The sequence below is a fragment of the Anguilla anguilla genome, chromosome 14 (assembly GCF_013347855.1).
Source record: "Anguilla anguilla isolate fAngAng1 chromosome 14, fAngAng1.pri, whole genome shotgun sequence".
Classification (NCBI taxonomy): domain Eukaryota; kingdom Metazoa; phylum Chordata; class Actinopteri; order Anguilliformes; family Anguillidae; genus Anguilla; species Anguilla anguilla.
In genome coordinates, this window is record NC_049214.1 from 6,924,531 (window position 1) to 6,945,190 (window position 20,660).

General features: G+C 37.4%; 1 long non-coding RNA gene across 1 annotated transcript; it reads left to right on the forward strand.

Annotated features, from left to right (window-relative positions):
• The first annotated feature begins 419 nt into the window (after nt 1-419).
• On the forward strand, nt 420-6,876 carry LOC118213213. Its single transcript, XR_004762363.1, has 5 exons — nt 420-531; nt 2,379-2,457; nt 4,324-4,391; nt 4,479-4,636; nt 6,373-6,876. It is a non-coding gene; the product is annotated as an uncharacterized LOC118213213 (long non-coding RNA).
• Nucleotides 6,877-20,660: the final 13,784 nt, after the last annotated feature.

Consider the following 20,660-nt stretch of genomic DNA (forward strand, 5'->3'; position numbering starts at 1 on the left):
GCTCTTTCCTCTATTGAGGACTGTGAATGTTGCTCACCATCACTAGAATAGTGACCCCTTACTTCTGCTCTCTCCTTCCTTATTAACTGTTTTCATTCCTTAATTTTCCCCTTCTCTCTCACTCATAATTGTTTGCTCTTGTAAGAGAAAAACATTTTGTATGTGGGTGTGTGTGCGTGTGTGCTGAGCTGGCAGACCCCAAGAGATGAGAAAAACAGGAAGCACAAAATGTGACAGATGGTGAAAAGAGAGACTTGTCTAAACCGCAACTTTGCCACTATCAACTTCAAACTTCTGCTTTTTCTGACCACTAGACCAACTTCACACTTTTATTTTTCCAAGAATAATGAGAACTAGATATAGCCGGCTGTAAGCTAGAACAACAAGTACCCCACTTCAAGTGGAAATTAACTGGGCATAGTTCAGTTATAGGCTTACAAAATGTAAAGGACGCCTCTTGTGCATGATGGAAAAGTACTGAGACACTGTTTATATGAAGCTGTCTGTACACACCTAACTTCAGAGAGTTTTGTGAGTACTCTCTCATTCTTTTCTCTGCTTGCAAGCTGAATAAAATCTTATGAGTGAATAAAGTGCTGTGACTCTGTTTGATCAGAAACAAGACTTCACCTGTTGGTACGAGGGGACAGGGAACAATAATTTCCCTGACACTCTCCACGTCATTCAAAATTCTTCAAAATTCTCTGCCAATCAGCACATTCACCTAGCCAAAGCTTATTTTCACCCTGTGTTATGCAGTTTCTGCAGCTGATGCAGTGGCCACAATTAGGTCAATGGTGCCTGATCAAGTAGAACAGTTACTTTAATTACTTTGCAATGAGCCTGGGACTATCTTACTAATAGCCTCCCAAGTATGTATCAGACACAGACACGGCCCTGGCTCTTTTTCAAAAAGCCAATTTTGAATTTTGTCCCCAGCACATTTTAATTAGATAAAATGTATGAAATATGACTTGTGAATTAAAGTCGTGGAGTAAAGGATACTAGGACCATATATATAAAAGACTCTCTTACAAGTGCATTAATTGACACTTGCATAGCTTGCAATGAGGCAGTTTAGTCTCTGGAGAAGTGGTGAGAAACAAGGAAACATTTCAGCAAAATTCACTGGCTAATGAGGTAGAAGAGGTGAGGTCATTTCGCTTTACTTTTCAGAATGATATTATGAAACTGCATCATGTATCAAGTTGATCATATGAATTAAAGAGTGGTTCTGTTTTGGGTCTGAATAGTTCAGGAATCAAATTCTTGCATATCATAGAAGATATTGATATCTGAGCACAACTCCGCTGTCTGTAATACTGCATGTGTAAGCAGCACCAGGGAACCACTCTTCTGATCCAAACATACTCAATCCGATTCTGTGTCATGCAGCTGGAGGACATGGAAGGTCAAATTAAAAAGGATTAATATTTGGAATCCAATTAGATGGTCCTTTCTATCAGCTGGTTATGCGTACATTTCTTAAAATGTATTTATTTTTGCACATTTAAAAAATGAAACATTCAATAAACAGATTCAATATTTATGTGAATGTATAAAACATTTACTGAATGTTTTAAACATTTGCTAAATATAGAAAACTCACAAGATTAATAGAACAGTTTGTATTATATATTATTATTTGGAAAAGTGTATTTAACATTTAGACATTAAATAACATTTATGTTATTTAAACAATCATAAATTAAGGAAAGGGCAAGGTTTAAAAAAAAAAAAAAAAGTCACATTCAACATCTCAAAAATTACAGGAAAAAGAAACAGTAAGAAAAAAATAAATAAATAATTGTAGATATGTTCTATCAAACAAAACAATCTTCTGTACAGATAAAAAACTACTTCTCAATGAAGGGTGATACATTTGTCCCAAAACATTTTGTTTGAGCTCTTTTGATTTGCAGTATGACGTTAAAAATAGTAATATGAGCAACAGTGAAATCTGAGCAACCAGCCAACCAAATAAACACAAAAAGACTTGGATCAGTGAATCTCATAGATGATCAATTAGTTTAATCCTCAACTCTTCTGGGACCTTTCACATATTTAAAAGAGCCACATATCGTTGAAAGAGAGATCATTGATTGTGGATGTGCTCCTTTTAAAAGCCTGTCCTCAAGGAAGATTTCAAAGGCACCTATATTTCCTGCAGTCTCATGTTGCTTGAAATGGCTTTAATGTTACAGCACCTGCTTTGTAGAGCGGATCTTTGAGAGCATGGGCCTGAGTATCCTGCTACAATTTTCCTCATTATTGAAAATTCAATTAAGGCTGCGCGTGGCCTGCATTGTGTGAAGACTCGGGTTAAAGGCTGGGTCACTTTGATAGGTGGGTTGATTGTTTGTTTGTGTATTCTCCAGACCACTATTCATGATTCAGCCTTTGATGTGAATGCTCCATAAAGGAACCAGGTTTAAGATACCAAACATTCAAAGCAAAGTGAGTTGCTGACATCTAACCCTATGTTAATTTGACATGTTGTTTCCCTCTTTTTCTACATCCTCTTTATCTTGGTTAAATTTCATTTAGAATGTAACCCTTAACAGAAAATTAAAATGACAAAGACTAGGTCAAACAGTATGGTGATAAATGAGGGTGTATTGAACGCATGCAATTTTACTTAGCAGCTATAATGCTGAATGGTTAATATCACTTTCAGTAGCTATAGTGTCGAGATAAGTGTCACAGATTGCTCAGCGACTGCCTTTTATATGCTAAAGGTGTTAGACAGAGATGAGCATGTGGAAAAACCTGGGCTTTGTGGGGTTTCATTTATGGGTTGCACCATACCCGTAGTTTTTCCTCTGCCTTCTATTGAAGTCAGAGCACTTTGATAATTAAGTCCTGTCCACATTTAAGTATGGCAGAGTGGAGTTAGGCCCACTTTTCGTAGACAGGATACAAAAACATCATGAAAAATAATTGATATCATATGTTTTATATGAGTATTATTTTTTCAAAACCTAGCTTCTTATATTCATTATTAAAAAAAAAAAAAAAACACAATATACACAATTTATTATTACCTGCCATTCACTGTGAAGTTTCTTATTACTTACCTGTATAATTATTGAACTTGTTATATATAAGATGATGCATTGCCACTATAGCAGTTTCTTGGTGACTGACATTCTTGGTGGCTGACATCTCCCTTTCTTTTTAAAACTCACCTGTCCTATCCCACAGTGACCTCCAGGGGGCAGCTGGATACAAGTTTATTTGACAATTTTGCTTTCGGGAGAGTTTTCCTTTGATACACTATTCAGAAAATAACAATGTAATTACAGAGATGTAGCCCATACATGCAGATTTAAATATCATCATTCAAAATTTTTGAATTACATATAGTGACCAAAGTTTAGTTATTTACTGTCATTATACAATCAAAATATTGTATAATGACAGTACATTTTTTCATTCATTCTCTTCAACAGACTAAAATTTCATTTTCTCTAAGGCTAATGATGAGGAGTCTCTTTGATGTTAGACACTGTTTGTCATCAATGTGATCAGTAGTATTAGACTTACAGTATTTACACCTTTCTCCTCTCATTTGTCCATAGACATTGTGTCACAGTCCCCACCCCACTCTCTCTCTTGGTCTTGGTCTTGGTCTGTGTGTGTGTGTGTATGTTTGCACTACTATCCTTGTGAGGACCAAATGTCCTCACAAGTATAGCAATACATACGTGTGTGCATGTGTGTGTGTGTGTGTGTGTGTTTGTCTGTGTGTGTTTATGTGTGTGTATAAACCATTGGCTCTTTAAGATGGGGCCTAACCCTAACCCTAACCGCTGAATCCCACTGGCATGTGCTGAGGCTGGTATGAGGCCATCATGAGACCATATGGAGACAGAGGGCAGTGACTCTTCCTAAAGGTCTTGTTAGGCGTGGCCACAATCTATTGCCTGGTGCTGTAGGTGAAAAGTGATACTCCTTGAATACTGGGGAGAGGCAGCTGAGATGATAACACCAGGATGGTGGAGTTTGCAGACACAGTCCTACAGTCATTAGTTAACACTACTCCACACCACTGCACATGGTCACATGGTCACCTGCAGAAATAATTTAGCATGGAAACAGACATAAAAACCATACACCATAAATTACCATTGAAAAAAAAAGACACACATAACTACTTCTGGACTTAACCTAAATATCAGCTACAGTATATGCGCTTTTGAAGTTTACCAAAGCATATTGCAAAACTCGTGCCTGCAATTAACGTGAGCTACGTGAGGGTGAGGAGCGGTGATCTCTCTCAAGCCTACATTCACCATAGCCTGTTGTTCTTGACAATTCTAGGGCTGGATGAAACTCACTATTGCCTGACACTGTCGATCTCCATGGCTCCAGCAAGGAGGCTGATGAAGGTAGATATGAGTTTATGTCTGCTCTCACTGCTCTTAACAAATTCTTGGAGTACAGTAAAAACCAACTAATGGTCTGTCTAATTTCAGGCAATTCACCAGGAAGGGTGCTCGAATGGATAAGTCTGGATCATCATTACCTTGCAAGTTTATTACCACTTCAACCCATCCATCATACGATACTTCATTTCCTGTGATGTCAAGGTCTTTGTCGATGCGTTCACTGAGGGATCTAACATCTTGCCCAGGTATGTACTTGTTCTTCCAGGGGTGGTCAAGGAGGCTCACACTGGCTCCAGTATCTAACAGGATGGAGACCATGTAGCCCGCCATGCTGCATTTGAGTAAAGACTTCTGGCAGAAGAGTGGAGCTACTTCAACACTATATTCATAAACATACTAAAACATGGAAGTAACAGAGTGTAGGGTAGCTCTACATTTCTAACAGGAAATAACAGTCTAAATTAATTAAACCTTAAATTAATTAGATGAGTGGGAGTCTTCTTCACAGAAAAAAAGTGTGATGCCATTGACCATGCTAGCTCTCTATGCTAGCTCTCAGTCGTCATTGTGGCAGGCGCCACAGCAAAGTTTCACTTACTCGACAAATAGGATCAATACGAAGATCATTTTACATCATTACAATTCACATTCGGACCATTTTGTGTGTTAGCGCGCAAAACTGACCTGAAATTATTAAACAGAGACAATTGCTGCAGTTCAACAGGTTGCTCTTGGTAGAATGGCGAGAGACCAGCAACCACTGAGTAATGAGCGTCCTTGTGCCGCAACGCTCTGCTGCCCCCTACTGACTTGGAAGGAATGAATAAATCAGCAACTGAATGAATATCACTTCACCCAAAATGAATTATTACAATACACAAACAAAAATGCGACCACATATTTTGTGCGCACCAGATATGCATGTTAACTTATATTGTGCAATGTTCTAAATAACAGATGATTCCTTGTAATTAACACTGACTGCAGAAAATGTCACTTCAAACCATTACTGCCATTGCCAGTTCAGGAGTAATATAGTGGTTAAATGGGTCTGAAGATGCAGAATTTTCACTGTGCCTCGTGTAATTCCCATTATGAGAGAGAGCAAAGCCGTTTAAAATAGGAACCGTGTCTGTGATACAATGTGAGTTCATACCATGAGTCATGTTTTTCATTTCAAAAATTACAATCAGCAATGATTGACAGGTGGAAATGTGTAAATGTGAATTAGGCATAAAGCAAATTGCCTCCAATGTGTGGAAGGGTGTAAGCACTGTCTTGCAATTCAATGTTCCTGGTAATATTTTCCAAGTATGTAATATACCTAATCTCAGTGTTTGTGTTCAGTGATAAAAGTCTTGTGTGTGGATGTTGTGAATGATTGTCATTAGGTGTGGGTGATTGACACAGATAATGCTATCCTTCTGGCTAATGATTTCACTTGAATACTTGAAAAAAATGTTTCCAAAATTGGAGAGTTGAAATGCAAGTGGCCATTTGCAGCCAAAACCAGTTTTGCAATTATTTAAGAGATATATTCATATATCATAATGGATTTGAATGATTTATGGTAAATGAGTTACACACTAAAAAAACACTGAGAAATGGTATCGTATAAACGGAGTGCCTAGTATAAAAGGTCTAAGAACAAGCATAGTATGTTCAATCATGAGAGGGTTAAGTTTCACCGTGTGTTTCTTTTAAATGGTCAGATTTTTTTCTGATTGTGGAATTTACCAAAAAATAGTCACATATTAATCAGTCATAATAGTCATAGACATACAAAAATGTCCAAAGTTGTAAACCAGTAGCATTTCCAGACTAGTTAGCAGTTAGACACACCACTAAAGTCAAGAATTCTTAGACAATTTCAACGTCATCTTATGACATGGTATAATATTCTTGTCATCAGAAAATGACCAAAATTCCATTAACTTTTGAATATAGGAATGAACAATCATGTCCATCACATTTATTTCAGATGTATCACGATTAACCTGCAAAAACGCAACCAGTCAAGTGGACAAGAAATGTGAGGTTCTGCCAAGCATTCTTCTGCATGCATATTTTGAGAATAATCACAAAGGATTCTTATTGAATATCACTCATATTAAATTTAAAAATTTCAGTGATTAAGTCATCTCCTAACAGCAACCTCTCATCTGAACATTTGTTTTGTATTAAATAGTTCTGTATGTATTGTATGTTTAAAAAAAAAAATCAAATCATGCAGTAATATGTCTTTCCAACAACGTATTCACTGAAAGATACATTAGGTTTGCATCTAAGGTCAGAACAAGGGATGCATCAGCCATATATAAAATGTATCAATAGAATGTAGTAATTAGGTAAAATATACCAGATATACATAACTCACACACACACACCCACATCACTGTACAAGTGTACGTGCAGCAACATACATGCACACACACATACAACACAAAGAAAACACACACATACAGAAACATACACAAAAGCCCACACAGACACATGGGGGGGGGGGGGAGGGAGGGAGGGAGGGGGAGAGAGAGAGAGAGAGAGAGAATGAGCGAGAGAGAGAGGGGGGGGGGAGGGAGGGAGGGAGGGGAAGAGAGAGAGAGAGAGAGAGAGAGAATGAGCGAGAGAGAGAGAGAGAGAGAGAGAGAGAGAGAGAATGAGAGAGAGCGAGAGAGAGAGCAGCAGAAAGGCCACAGGGAATTTCCTACAGCTGCCACTCACAAAGCTCTGCAGAAGCCTATTTGACAGTAATATTTTGCTCGGCGTGACGTCTCATTTATTCCCAGTAATCATCATTTCTTTTACTCACCCTTCCCAAACTCTCCCTGTCATTTCTGATCTTGGTGGGGCTGGTTCTTCCAGACCAGTGCATTTTTATCCTGCAGATTCCCTGTTCCCCTGGGGACTGGAGTGGGGATTTACATCTTGGCAAGTTTTCCCCTCCATTTGTTGGCATGCCAGGTCACTGCACTGCCGCGCTGTCACAGGGAAGATAATGGCCGCTGCACTCCCTCCCTCTTATTACACACTGAGTGCTTCTGACCTTGCACAGGGCACCTCCGGCTTTCCCAGTCCTGACAACCGCTGGCTACCATCATTAGCCCTAACCTGAACCTGCAAATTTGCGTTGGTTAACATTTTTCATTCAGGCCCTTCTTAGTTTGCCTCTTTATGTACTACGAGCTCTTTCTAAAAATGTATGTCTATGTATACTTTAAAAATGCTATAGTTTCTACAAGTGTTTGTTGACCTTTTTACAATAAAGTACTAGTGTTAGTCTAGTGTTTGTTGACATCTTTACATCTTTACAAAGTACTTTTCTCACAATCTTTTTTTCTGTTACGTAATCGTTCTGTAACAAGTTGTTTGACATTTCAGATTAGGTTTTAAATTATTATCACAGACATATGCTCGTTAGATTTGGACATGCGTAATTTTGCAGTCAGTGATGAAGAAATTATTTTTGTTAACTGGAAACAGAATTGTGTGCTTGTGTGCGTGTATTAAAGTGCATAAGAAAATGAACCTTTCTTATGCCCTTCAAAAGGCCTAAATTCCCATTGCAATATCTGTGTATTCCCTGTGTATGCGTTTCTCTTATACTGGTGTCATCTCTAAAATGTGAAGTTTGAATTGTAATAACAAAGTATACTGCTCCTGCAAAATAAAAGTCTGCTGACAGCAATGCATCTAAAAATAAATGTCTGACACCTCTTCTCCATGCACTGGCAGTTTATCTCTGTCACAGAAATGCACAGGGAGGTTGCATAATTCACTCTGTACTTCTAGACTGCAAAAACAGTTCCCATGGAAGGCCCTTTTGGTCTTCAGCTAAAAATGCATAATTGTTAGTATGCACATTAGGGTCATCATATACTACTTATGTATTTGTGATTGACATTGTTCCAGAAAAATACTGATAATTCTTTTCTATTTACAGTTGCCGATTTATTCTCCAAAAGCTTGATTTCATTTATATAATGGTTAATTTAAATCTAGACTTTTCTTTTTTGCAGAACACTGGAAGATTTAAAAAAAAATCTACAGACAGGAGTGAGACTTGTAGCACAGGCTAAAGTAATGGTGCTGTTCCAGCCAGCATTAAAAAAAATAGTGCTGTGAGTCTTTATACTATTTAATATACACACCCGGGCCTCCGGGACATTAGCTGCACCTACTCTCTCTGTCATAATCATCATCAGCTGGAGCCACACAGCAGGATGCTGCTACAGCAGAGGGCACTATTCCCACACATGTGGTTTAAAAATGCACACGGGAAACAAACAGGCTTCTGTCTGGCAGTTGGCTGTGGTTATGAAAACATACACACAGAAACATTAAATGAAGAAATTCTGGATTAATTTCTGTTACATATGAATTGAATCAACCATTTTCAAGAAACTATCCATTATAATAAAGTGCACATGTATTATTTTCCATCATTTCCTCAGACATACGCTACAGGAATTATAATAAAAAGTGCGCTTCCTTATTATCAAGAATGACCACAAAAAATGTCCACACAATAAAGCCCAAACTTTTTTCCATCTTATTCTTCTTTTTCCTGCCTAATTACATCATCACAAACGCCCCAGGCCCACAAACAATACGTCTCCCCATTGGACATTTAGTTACACCAGCCAATCAAAACATCACATACACACGCAAAATGGACATATATATTTTTAACCAAAAAAATCTGTATCTGCCCTGAATGCTTCATTGGTGGCTCGCTGGTAACGTGCTTGCCAATGGGACCTTTGAGGCAAGGGATCGACTCCCACCTAAGGCTCAGGCAAATCTCTAATTTGTTATGCACACTTATTTGCAAACTAATAATTACCTATTACTTTTAAACTATTGCTTTTGCAACTGTATGATCCTTGTGGATCCTTGTGGACCAAATCTAGCCGGTCTTTCACCAAACATATAGACTGTATCACGACATACCATCCAGACGTTCTGTTAACTGGCTAGATTTGGTTGCCATGTGAAAGTTTTCTAGCCAGCTAGGATATAGCCTGGCCATATGGAAGTAAAACTTTAAAAGCACAAGCAAATAACGGCATTAAAAAGCGTTGTCTTATTGCAAAGTCGTTCATGGCCATTTAACTACTGTAAGTAGGTGTTCATAACTTCCTTCCCTTATGCAATATTGACATTCAAATTATATCAATGTTCAATACATATGTTTACCAAAAGTCACAAATAAGGTGCCATATGCATTTCATGACTTAATATTTATTGATTTTTTTGTGTGACACTTATGCTTTGAATGACCACATTCTCCTCAGATGGTAAAATGAAAAACCACAGGGCCAACTTGAAATAATTTTGGTAGCAGCATTGCTTTGGAACACAGCATGTTTAATTTGTGTAGCTAAGATAGCCAATATTGTTCATTGTAACTTGGCCTAATTTTCATATCAGTACGTTTAATGGCAGGCCTAGATTTTGCAAGTCTTAATGACTTATAGTGCTATGTATGTGTGAGTACCTTGCCATTTTTGTACTTTCAAAACGTGTTTTTCTTCAGATCACAGTTATCACTATGACTTATGCTAGCCATTCAGTGCTATATCCAATAAATGTTAGCTACAACCCAGTCATATGAAGTTGTACATAGCCATACGAAGATTTACAATGACAAAGCGAAGACTGACTGCAAACAAAGTGGTGAGTGAGGCTGAATCAGATGCCAGGGAGGAAATGTCGACGACACTGACTGACTGACCGACCGACTTCTTACATTACATTGTTATGAAATGTTCTCTTGCCATTCCATTTAAAATTTATACCACTAGTTCCACGATAGGGGATGAATAACGTAATTACGAAAATAACGTTATTTACCTTAGGTTAACATTGGATTGTGTGCCCCCCCCCCCCTAGTGGTTGTGGCCCTAAACAACCACATAGGGCGTGTATGCCACGGGCCAGTCCTGTTGATAGCTGACCACCTTGTTGTGGATTATCCTTTAATTACTTTTGCAAGTTGACCAATATGGACAATGGACAAGAGCTATCCATTTTATAACATATTGGATGTATGGCTTCATTTTCGGCATAAAATAATGTAACTTTGACACTGAATCAAGCTGATTTGGAGTTTTTCCACCCAGTATCAAGAGATCTAAAGACCCACCATCGACACAGGAACTATTCAAGGTAAAATTTCATAAAATCTGATGAACTGATGTGACAGATGTCTCTCATTTCCAGTTATTGCAATACTGTTGCTGCCTGAGGTAGGCTACTTAAAGTAGCTAGAATTATTGTCATAATTGCCGAAGATGTGCTTTCACGTTAAAAAACACTTAAGCGAAATGACTATAAATATTCACCTGTTGAACCCAGCAAAGCCCATTTTTGACTGACATTTTCAAATGGTCTGCCTTGACTGCTCTTACTTTAATCTTCCCTCACTCATTCTGAAAGGAATGCAGGAGACCTTTTCATTCATCTTATGGCCAATGTGTCACTTCAAACCTGTACTGGATATATGCCTGTTCTGCTCAATACACATTTTTAATTTTAGATGAAGTAATCCATGATGTCACATCACTGAGGAAGAGTTTTCTCTGGATCTCAATTCTGAAAAAAGGACAATTGTTCAATCACATTAAACCCATTTGCAGCAACAAAAAAAAAACAAAACAAAAAAATGTTGGTTCTCCATTATGTTTGTTGCAATTGGTTTTGAAATGACATTACTGTACATGGTGATGCCTATAAAAAGTCAGATTTCCCCTGCCACAAAATAGCTTTCAAAACTATAAGGGAAAAATGAAAGTGGATAGGAGCCTTGGCTGGGTCAAAGATCACTTCTCAGGTCTCACTCTTACAGTACCAGCGCAGTTGTTAGTTCCAATGCGCAATTTAGCAAATGTGAGCATCTTCGACAACAGTTTGGAGACAAGAGTCCACAGATTGGTTGGCATGGAGACTAAAATGCCCTCTCATTCCACAGTGGGTGGTCTGTCTACTGACAGGTTTAGGGAAATCGGTGAGGCATGTGGATTAAATCACACAGCTTCTGACAACACACTGCCTGATGTTGCATGGAAACAGAATAAATAAATAAATAAATAAATGTCTGCCCTATAAATGTTCACATAGTACAATTAATCTGCAGACAGGCATGATTAAACTAATTTGTTTGTTTATAAATGGTAGAATTACCCTATTGTTTTTAAATGACATATTGAATCATGCAGTTCTATAAGTTATGGCACTAAAAGGGCCCACTTTGTATGTTATATATTCTACAATACTCTATTTAATTTAGATTGTTTTAGATAAAAACAATTGGGAATATATTATCTCCTGATTTCAGACCCAACTACTAATTGGCCAAAATTAAAAAAGGTGTTCAATACTAATGTACATATTGTACATTGTGCAGACTGTGGTGTATTTGCAATATACAATAGTGGCCACATTTGAGACATTCAGGAAAGTATGAGCCATGTAAAAATGTATCTGATCCTTTAGTGATAGAATATTAATTTTCCATATTACCTAGAAAGCTGTTAGTTACTCTTCTTAATCTATTACATTTTTTATGTTCAAATACCAGGTGGTGATAAGTTGATTATGAGATAACCAGATACTCTATGTATGTATGTACAGTGCAGTCCATATTTTTTTGGATATAACTTTTGTTCAAATCATTCTGAGTAGTGCTGGGCTCACACTACACAACTTCAAAAATCCCAAAATTGCTTTACCACTGATATTACACGACATTATTTTTTGTTATCTGTTGTCTTGTTGACGTTGTGGTGCACGCACTTACACAATCGAACGCAGACAAGGTTCACAATTTACAAGATCTTTCACATCGGGGATCGCAACAATTTATTTGCACTCAAGGATGTGTCCTCAACAGAGGTGTGGCTGGGGTTGAGGAGACTTGTTTGATCACAAACCCAGAGTCTAGAAGAGCAGCAAAATCCTTCATAGTATAACTTTAGCTACTTTTTAACTAAGCTATTGTAGCTACCTTGCAAATGGCACGTTTCTAAATGAATGTTAGCTAGACCTATAGATTCTCTAACGACATGCAATTAGTAGGTCTATTGTGTAAGCTATACACCGTTAAGCACACTTCCATTTAAAAATATGACAAATTCATTCATGGTAAAGGAAACATGAATGGATCCATGCCTAAATAACAATGACATTACATTTATTTGGCAGACGCTTTTATCCAAAGCCATGTACAATAAGTGCATACCGAAGGTAATTGGAACAACTACAAAACACAAGTCTTATAAGGTACAATACTCATTTTATAACTGTTATCTATAGCCATGAACACATTAAGGCCAGTTAATTCAGTAAGCATAGGCTAGTTATGGTAAGTCAAACTGGGAGGCATGATGACGAGCTGCAATAACAGGTAACATTCCCATGTCTATGTGTGTCATTGAGCAAGAATGTATGCTTGCATGATTGTACGTGTATGGATGCCTCTCTACATTTCATTATCTTATGGTTCATACATGTATTTGCATTATTAATATCAGTTACACAAAACACAGTACAAAAAGAAATATCTCAATGAAAACACATTATCAACATACAAAAATGGCAAGTTACTCACACATAAAAAACACTGTCTACAAGTCATTAAAACTTGCTAAATTTAGGCCTGCCGATAAAAGTATTGATTTCAAAATGAGGCCAGGTAACAAAAAATAATATTGGCTATCTTAGCTCATACAAATTAAACAAGCTCTATTCCGAAGCAATGTTACCCAAATATTGCAAGCTAGCCTGCTAACAACTGAGACCACAGACTCCAAAGAGGGACTTCTTGATTGCCTTTGCAATCCCACAGGACTCGGAGTTAGCTACGCGAGCCAGTTGAAGTTTGCAAGGTTAGTTATGAAGCAGCGCTAGCTAGCTTTCTGTTAACATTTGTGTAAGCCAGCTAGAAAGCCATGCAGAGAAGTTTGTGAGGCCTGTCAATGCTACGTTATGCAATGCTAAAAAACAGTGCCTCCCTATAGTAGTACATCAGAATATTTTGACGTTTAACATTAGTTATTTTAATTTACTTTCTAGGCTACTAACTTACACATGGACTGAAGTCAATGGAAATAGAACTTAAGTTGAAACTGTATCTACGGTTGTCGTGGAAAGGTCAGAATTTAAGAAAGTACACAGATGTTGCCGCAAGTAGCAAATACATGGTATTTTTTTAGGGCAACCTTAAAATTTGTACAATCTTACATCTAAACATTTTTCAAAAATTCTTGTGGGCATTTGGGGGCCCCTCTGCTCCTTGGGGCCCGTTTCATTTGAAACTGTTGAAACTGCCACTGCATACCCCTGTCATTGAATGCAAAGGATTTGCTGGAAAGTACTAAATATTACAACTTCAGGATTATGTGAATGTGTCAAATTCCTTTTAGTTGCCTAAAATGGGGAAGCAGGTATAAAATGGGCTGTAATTCATACACAGATCACCCAGTATGGATGCAAATAGCCTCAGATTAGACCGAATGCACCTTAACCTCATAACCTTAATTGTTTCATTTCAAATCCAATGTGCCAGAGTACAGAGCCAAGACAATAAAAAGTGTGACTGTATAAATACTTATGGACAGCAGTGTATGTGTGTATATATGCATTTTCAGGTATACACTTGATGAAAACGATGTAAATCTGACAGTTTATTTTGTTTTTTTGAAAAACAAATTTTCACTCTTGGCTCTTTGTCAACAATAAGGGCCAGTATCATTCACTGACACATCACCCCTGTTGCTAAAGGCCTACAATTAAGGCATTACACATCTGAGCTGTTGGCACAGATTTTTACTTTTAGTGTGTATTCATATTCATGCAGTCTTTGTGTCTCTCAGCACTTTATACTGTGAAGGACAAAATGAATGAAAAGTGGTTTCTGCCCACAGGGGCCAGAGCTCATGTCCTGTCTTTCTTCTGACCACTTAAGGTGTAACAGTGCTTGACACAGTAATACAAAATGAATCCCAGAGGTGAGGCCCAAGTGCACTAAAGGTGAGCGAATAATAATTCAATTTGAGAGGTGATGAAACCTTCAAAGGCCCAAATATCCCTTTGACAGATTATTGTATTACAAACCTCTTCTAATTAGGCATTTGTGAAATCCTTTGCTTTAGAAACCATTATTTCGCCTGTATCAGTGTGTCTGGAAATTTAACATATGAACAGAATGTAAATCATACCACTTTGTTGGTTCACAGTGTGTGTGCACCAATGAATATTCAAGCAGCATATGAACTATTCTGTTTTTCATATTAAATAAGATGATATATCTAACTATTGGCAGATCACTAGAAACTTCTATAAGTATCTATAAATCCCCCATTATACACAAATACTGTCTGTGCCAATCATGAACATACAGTTCATATTTGAAGCTTCAGATATATTTCTGAGACAGAATGTCCATCTTCTTTCAGACCTTGAATATGGATATGGAGAGAATGAGAAGGAATTTTTTTAAATCAGTTTTCACATTTTAGTTTTAAATGAGTCATATTTTGGCTCCATTTTGTACACAAGACAGACAAGACAGTGGTTATCTTGATATAATCTGACTCGAGGTGCCTTTACTATGATTGAGAAAAGTCATTTTTTCATATCCTTATTTATATCATATCCTAGAGCAAGACAATGATCACAAACATACAGCAAAAGTTTTTCAAAGCTAAAAACTGGAAAATTCTTGACTGATTATTTGAATTGTAGAGCATTACCAGAGAAGATACTCAGCACCTGGTGATGCATCTATGGGTCACAGACTTCAAGCAGTCATTTCATGCAAAGGATATGGCACAAAGTATAAAATAACATGACTAATTTAATTTACATAATATTAATAGGTCCCAAACATTGTGATTCCCTGAAATGGGTGGTCTAAGTATAGAAAGAGCTGTTCTTTCTACATGGTGAAACCAAAATGTATGAATTCACTTTTTCACATTGATAAGGTTTTTTTTTTTCATTAAATAAATGAAATAATTATTTTTAAAATGTGTTTTGTGTTTACTCAAGTTCCATTTGTCTAATATTATACTTTGTCTAAAGATCTAAAACCATTCAGTGTGACAAATATGCAATAATAGATTAAATCAGAAAGGAGGCAAATTCTTTTTCATGGCACTGTATTTTACGCCTGTAGACCAAAGTATAGGTTTATATACTTAACATGTTTTACGTGTCTTCATTTCATTACTAGGACAGCAACTATTCAGGGGAGATAATGTCTTACTAAGTTCCCCCTGGCTACCCTTCCTTGTAGGTCACACCCTGAAACAGTCTCAAGACTTAGTAATGTGAACACGCACACACACACACACACACACAAATATGGGACAGTGTACATCAGATCTAATGTAGCTTTTCTTATTCTGTTATTACATTGTCCTCATCACAGGGGAATGAAGGTATAAGCCTGAACCGGTAAGTGGCTTTCAGCAAAGGGCCATTCTTACATTCAGCATTAGATGCAACAACGCCTATGGAGCCACAAAAAGGTGTTTTTTTTTTTTTGTTTTTTTTTTTGGATCACTGCCTTGTTATTTATAGAGCAGCATTCACACTGGCCTTCACAAATGGGGATAAATCGGAGCCTTCAAAAGCTGATGCTGCTAAAACGTGGTGTGAAGTGGTGCATAAAGTATGAAATTACTATCTGACTTATAGATAATCATGCTAATAGCATTACAGGATGGGGAGGCTAATGCATTTTTTCACCTAGGAGTCAGAGCAAGTCTCAAACACACACACATGCACACACACACGCACGCACGCACACACGCACGCTTAAATCTTTCAGAAAAAACAACATTAAAATTTGCTGCATTTTCTTTTTAACAAAAAAAATTGTTCACAATTTTTTTCACTGAACAACCTCAATTCCCAGTGCTAATTTCCTGGAACTTCTGCAGTATATTTCGGTTAGCTTTATTAGCATACTGTACATATCTAACAGTTATCAGTGTCTTCAAAGCATAATTGCCATGTATTTGGTATAGATTTATTGCAAATAATAATTGCCTGAGAAACTGATTACATGTTTCCTGACATAAAGATCCCATTTTTGGCTTTTAAGATTTATCAACTTAAACTGCACATTTACATAGATGTGACATGTCAAGTATAGTTATTTTAATTGTAATAATTATTTAAAATCTAAAAAAATAAGGTTTATTTATTTATACAGTACATGCAAGGCAGATCCACTCTCTGCCTGACAGGTGTAAAAGATGGACCCTGTATGTCGGTCTAGTCTGCAAAAGACTGCTTTTGCTGTTACTGCCCTCCCCTTATTTCCTTTAAGCATTCAAGTCAAGTCAAGTCAAATTTATTTATAAAGCACATTTAAAAACAATCCACGATGACCAAAGTGCTGTACAAACCAGAGCAGGCAAGTAAAATCACAAAAAAAGACTAAAAACAAAAAAAAACCCACATAAGCGTCAATACACACAGCGCATGGGCACAAATCAACAAATCATAGACATAGGCAGAAATCAAACCACGTCAGGAGGATCCAAACGCTAAAGAATAAAAGTATGTTTTGAGCCTGGACTTGAAGGAATCAATGGAGGGGGCAGATCTGATTGAGAGGGGTATGCTGTTCCACAGTCTAGGGGCCGCAACAGCAATTCTGCCGGACACAAGAAGGGCCGAAGTAGGTATCGGCTCCTGGGTAAGGGTCCGGTCGGAGAATGACGTCGGTTTTTCCCTTTCCGCACCGGAGTCTCTGAGCCTGCTTGCTCTTTCTCGGGGGGAATGCACAGACACTTTCACGGTGTCTCTTGCACAGCCGAGATGCCACTGAGGGACTCACAGGCACGTTCTGTAACAGGATCGCTGTTCCAGCCGAAGGGTCGACAGTCTGGGGATAGGCAGGCGTCTGTGGTTCACAGAAGAGACAAATCAAGCACAGCCTCTATCTAACCGAGACAGATATGGTTTGCAAGGATGTACTCTTTTATTTAACCCACTGTAGCCTTTTTTTTTTTCCAGAGTCTATACTAAAAAATATTATTTGGTGGGATATTCTATTTTAACATTTTTCTCTTTAATGTGAAACTGCTTACGGGGACTCACTCAGTTACACTCACCTTTGAGCAAGTGGCTCAGTTGCATTCCAAATAGCTTATTTCTGACTTTTTAAAAATATGATGCGCACATCAAATCTAAGTAAATCGCTCATTCCCTGTATATAATCATGCCCCTTTAAAGGCATAGTTTACTTTCTGGAGTTTTAAAAAAATAATAATTTTCAGTTTTAGTGGCTGATCCACCTAGACAGGTATTTATATTATTCCTGACAACCTGCTGGCTTTACAATAGTTAATATACAGTAGGAGCATGTTGGGGTTTGTGATCTAAAACATTTTTGGTGAATAAAGATGACATAGTTGTAACTAGGATATAAATACGCAGATGTTATTTGGTAGCAATATGGCCTGCTTTGGTGAAGTTGCATCAACAATGACTTCTGATTGTTTGACAGTTTGACAGATGAGGAATGTTTTCTTTATTACAAGAATACTTTCTGCTTTACTTTCTATTTTGTTGCACAGTCTGTGCCTTGGAATTTATGATAGACTTGCACATCCCATTTTTGCAAACTGCAGCTTTTCAATTAAAGCTACGTTATAGTTATGGTACATTCACCTGTTTTATATTGTCATACTGTTTAATTTGTGCTTTACTGGAAACAAAATGTGTGTTACTGATGCAAAGTTTTTCAAATTGCAATCCTATTCACTCTAATGGAAATTTAAAAAGCCAGCCATTTCTTTATGACATTGTATTACAAGGTTAAACATTCAAAGGTTGACAGCCCCCCCTCCCCCCCCCCCCATTTCCCAAGAGCACTCAAAAACCCAGGAACCTAGGACAGAATCTGCATAACTCTAGGACCAGGCTCAAAACAGATTATTGATATTTAGCCCTAGTCATTCTCTCAGTGGGTATAGAGTGTCCACAGACTCAAAGGTTGGCGCCAAGCTCTGTCTTCCATACACCACAAACCAGAATTAACTGCAAATCAATCGAACAAAGTACAACTGATCAGTAAACCAATTAGTAATTCCAGCTGTTCTCTCTGGCTTTGTTTATCTGAGCATTTTCACTATATTTTTACATGTGTGCATCACATTTTTTGTTTGTTTAAAATGTATTTTGCAGCTGCTTCAAGTTTCTTTAGCAGTTTTATAGCTGTAAGGGAGATACACCACTTGGGCAAGTATGCAATGGGAAATTGGCCAAATGAATAAAATGAATCCAAATAGGTAAAGATTCAGATTTAATTCATATTAAAAATATAATAGTACCTAGCAAGGTGAAACACTTCCACAGGTAAGTGGTTTTGGTTTTATGTTTTGGTTTTTTGATTGTCAAGCACATGACCCACATGAGTTTGTACTTCATATCAATTATGTGTGGCCTCATGCAAAGACCAGACAAACTTGACAATATTTCATGATGTGTGCCTGTGATTGGATGGGTAAGAGAAAAGTGTGTGTATGCAATCGGTTGATTATGGAAATGTGTTAGTATGCAGTTACTGGGGCCGACCGATTAGCTGGCTGCAATTTTGGGTTTCCTGACAGAACTTGCTTAGTGCATTCCATGTGCATTGCACATTTATGTTGTGAAATTTCAGCTCTTTTATATTTTTGATTCTCTGGAAGAGAAACAAGGATGTATTCATGCAAGTTCCTCAAAGTATTGTATGATAATGGATTCTCTGAGAAACAATATTTTAAAATCTAATTTCCATATTATTTCCATGACAGAATGTGCAAATATTCAAAAGTAGCATATAGTCTCTTGGAAACATTTCTTCTGCCACCCTTTATAAATGTTGCATTAATCCATTTCTTCAAGATTTTCAGTGTATCCTTTCAAACATTCACTTTTGGTTATCTGTAATTTCACTGGAATTGTTACCACAATGATTCCAAAGGAGTCTAACCCTGGGAAAATTCTGAGCTGGTGACAAGCACCTATTTAAAATGGTGCTTTCATTTGCTTAAATTGGAAGGGATATTTTGAATCATATGTTTCATTACTGACTGATTATATTTAGTCAAAAAGACACAAAAACTTGTTTATCAGCAAACAACCATGTTGATAATGTTCTTGGACTGATTGCAAGGAGATTGGGGCTTGGTTCCCTTCCAAAGCCTCATGGGAACCAAGCTACTGAACAATTATAAATTTATATGAATTAGTTTAACAGCAGATGCTATGGTTATAAATTTGCTCTCACCTGATTTGAATACGGGGTAAACAAGGGATTTTTCAAGATTTCCTCCATCCAGCCAGTACTTAGTGGCTATCTACTTTAGCAGTTTGTATGAAAATCCATTTGTTCCGAATGTTTTGATGCTCATTTCTGGCACCAAACCACAAGACATGACATTTTTTAAGGTACTTTTCATAGTTCTATGTCAGCTTGTCTTCATCTGCATAAAGCAGTCAGGGTCTTGTGTTTTGCAACCATTTGGTGGTGGCATGTGTATTTATTTCATTTGCACGATTGTAACTGCTAATGGGTCCATATTTATGACAATGAAATTAAATATATCTCTTTTTATCATTATGTCACATTTGTTATACCTTGAAACTATATAAAAAAGACAAACGTGATACATAATGGATGGTTGTTTTATGCTTTACCTCTCTTATTGGAGTGTCTAATTATATTCTCCGGCTGTGCTCAATTCACAAGAGTACAGAGAAGCCTGTTCTATCTTCTGAAAAGTAATATCAAGCCGATCTTTCTTTTCACACCACAGTCCAACTAGCTGAGCTCGTGCCACATGAGCTGGAATACATATACAGCTTGAGCAAGCAGACTGTGGGTGCCCAATTAACCAGCAGGGGTCACTGGTGAGTGACGAGACTTCGTCATCCAGAATGACTGTATTCCCTGTCCGTGGGCAACACTACGTCCGATAATGTGTAGCTCTATGGAGATAACGTGTAGCTCTATGGGGATAACGTGTAGCTCTCTGCCGGCTGTAAACGCAACTTTGGCCAATACTGGTACCCGAAGAAGAAGAGCTACCCCGCAGCCCCTCAATGGGAAATTTTTCCTGAAAATTACACTTGCAAACAAATGAAAGTAATAACATTAAAGAGCATACTTTAAGGATGTATTACACCGCACATTGGCCAGTATTAGTTTAGTAAACCATATGATATTCTGTAGATAATGATACTCAAAAACATGTATATGTGTTGGAA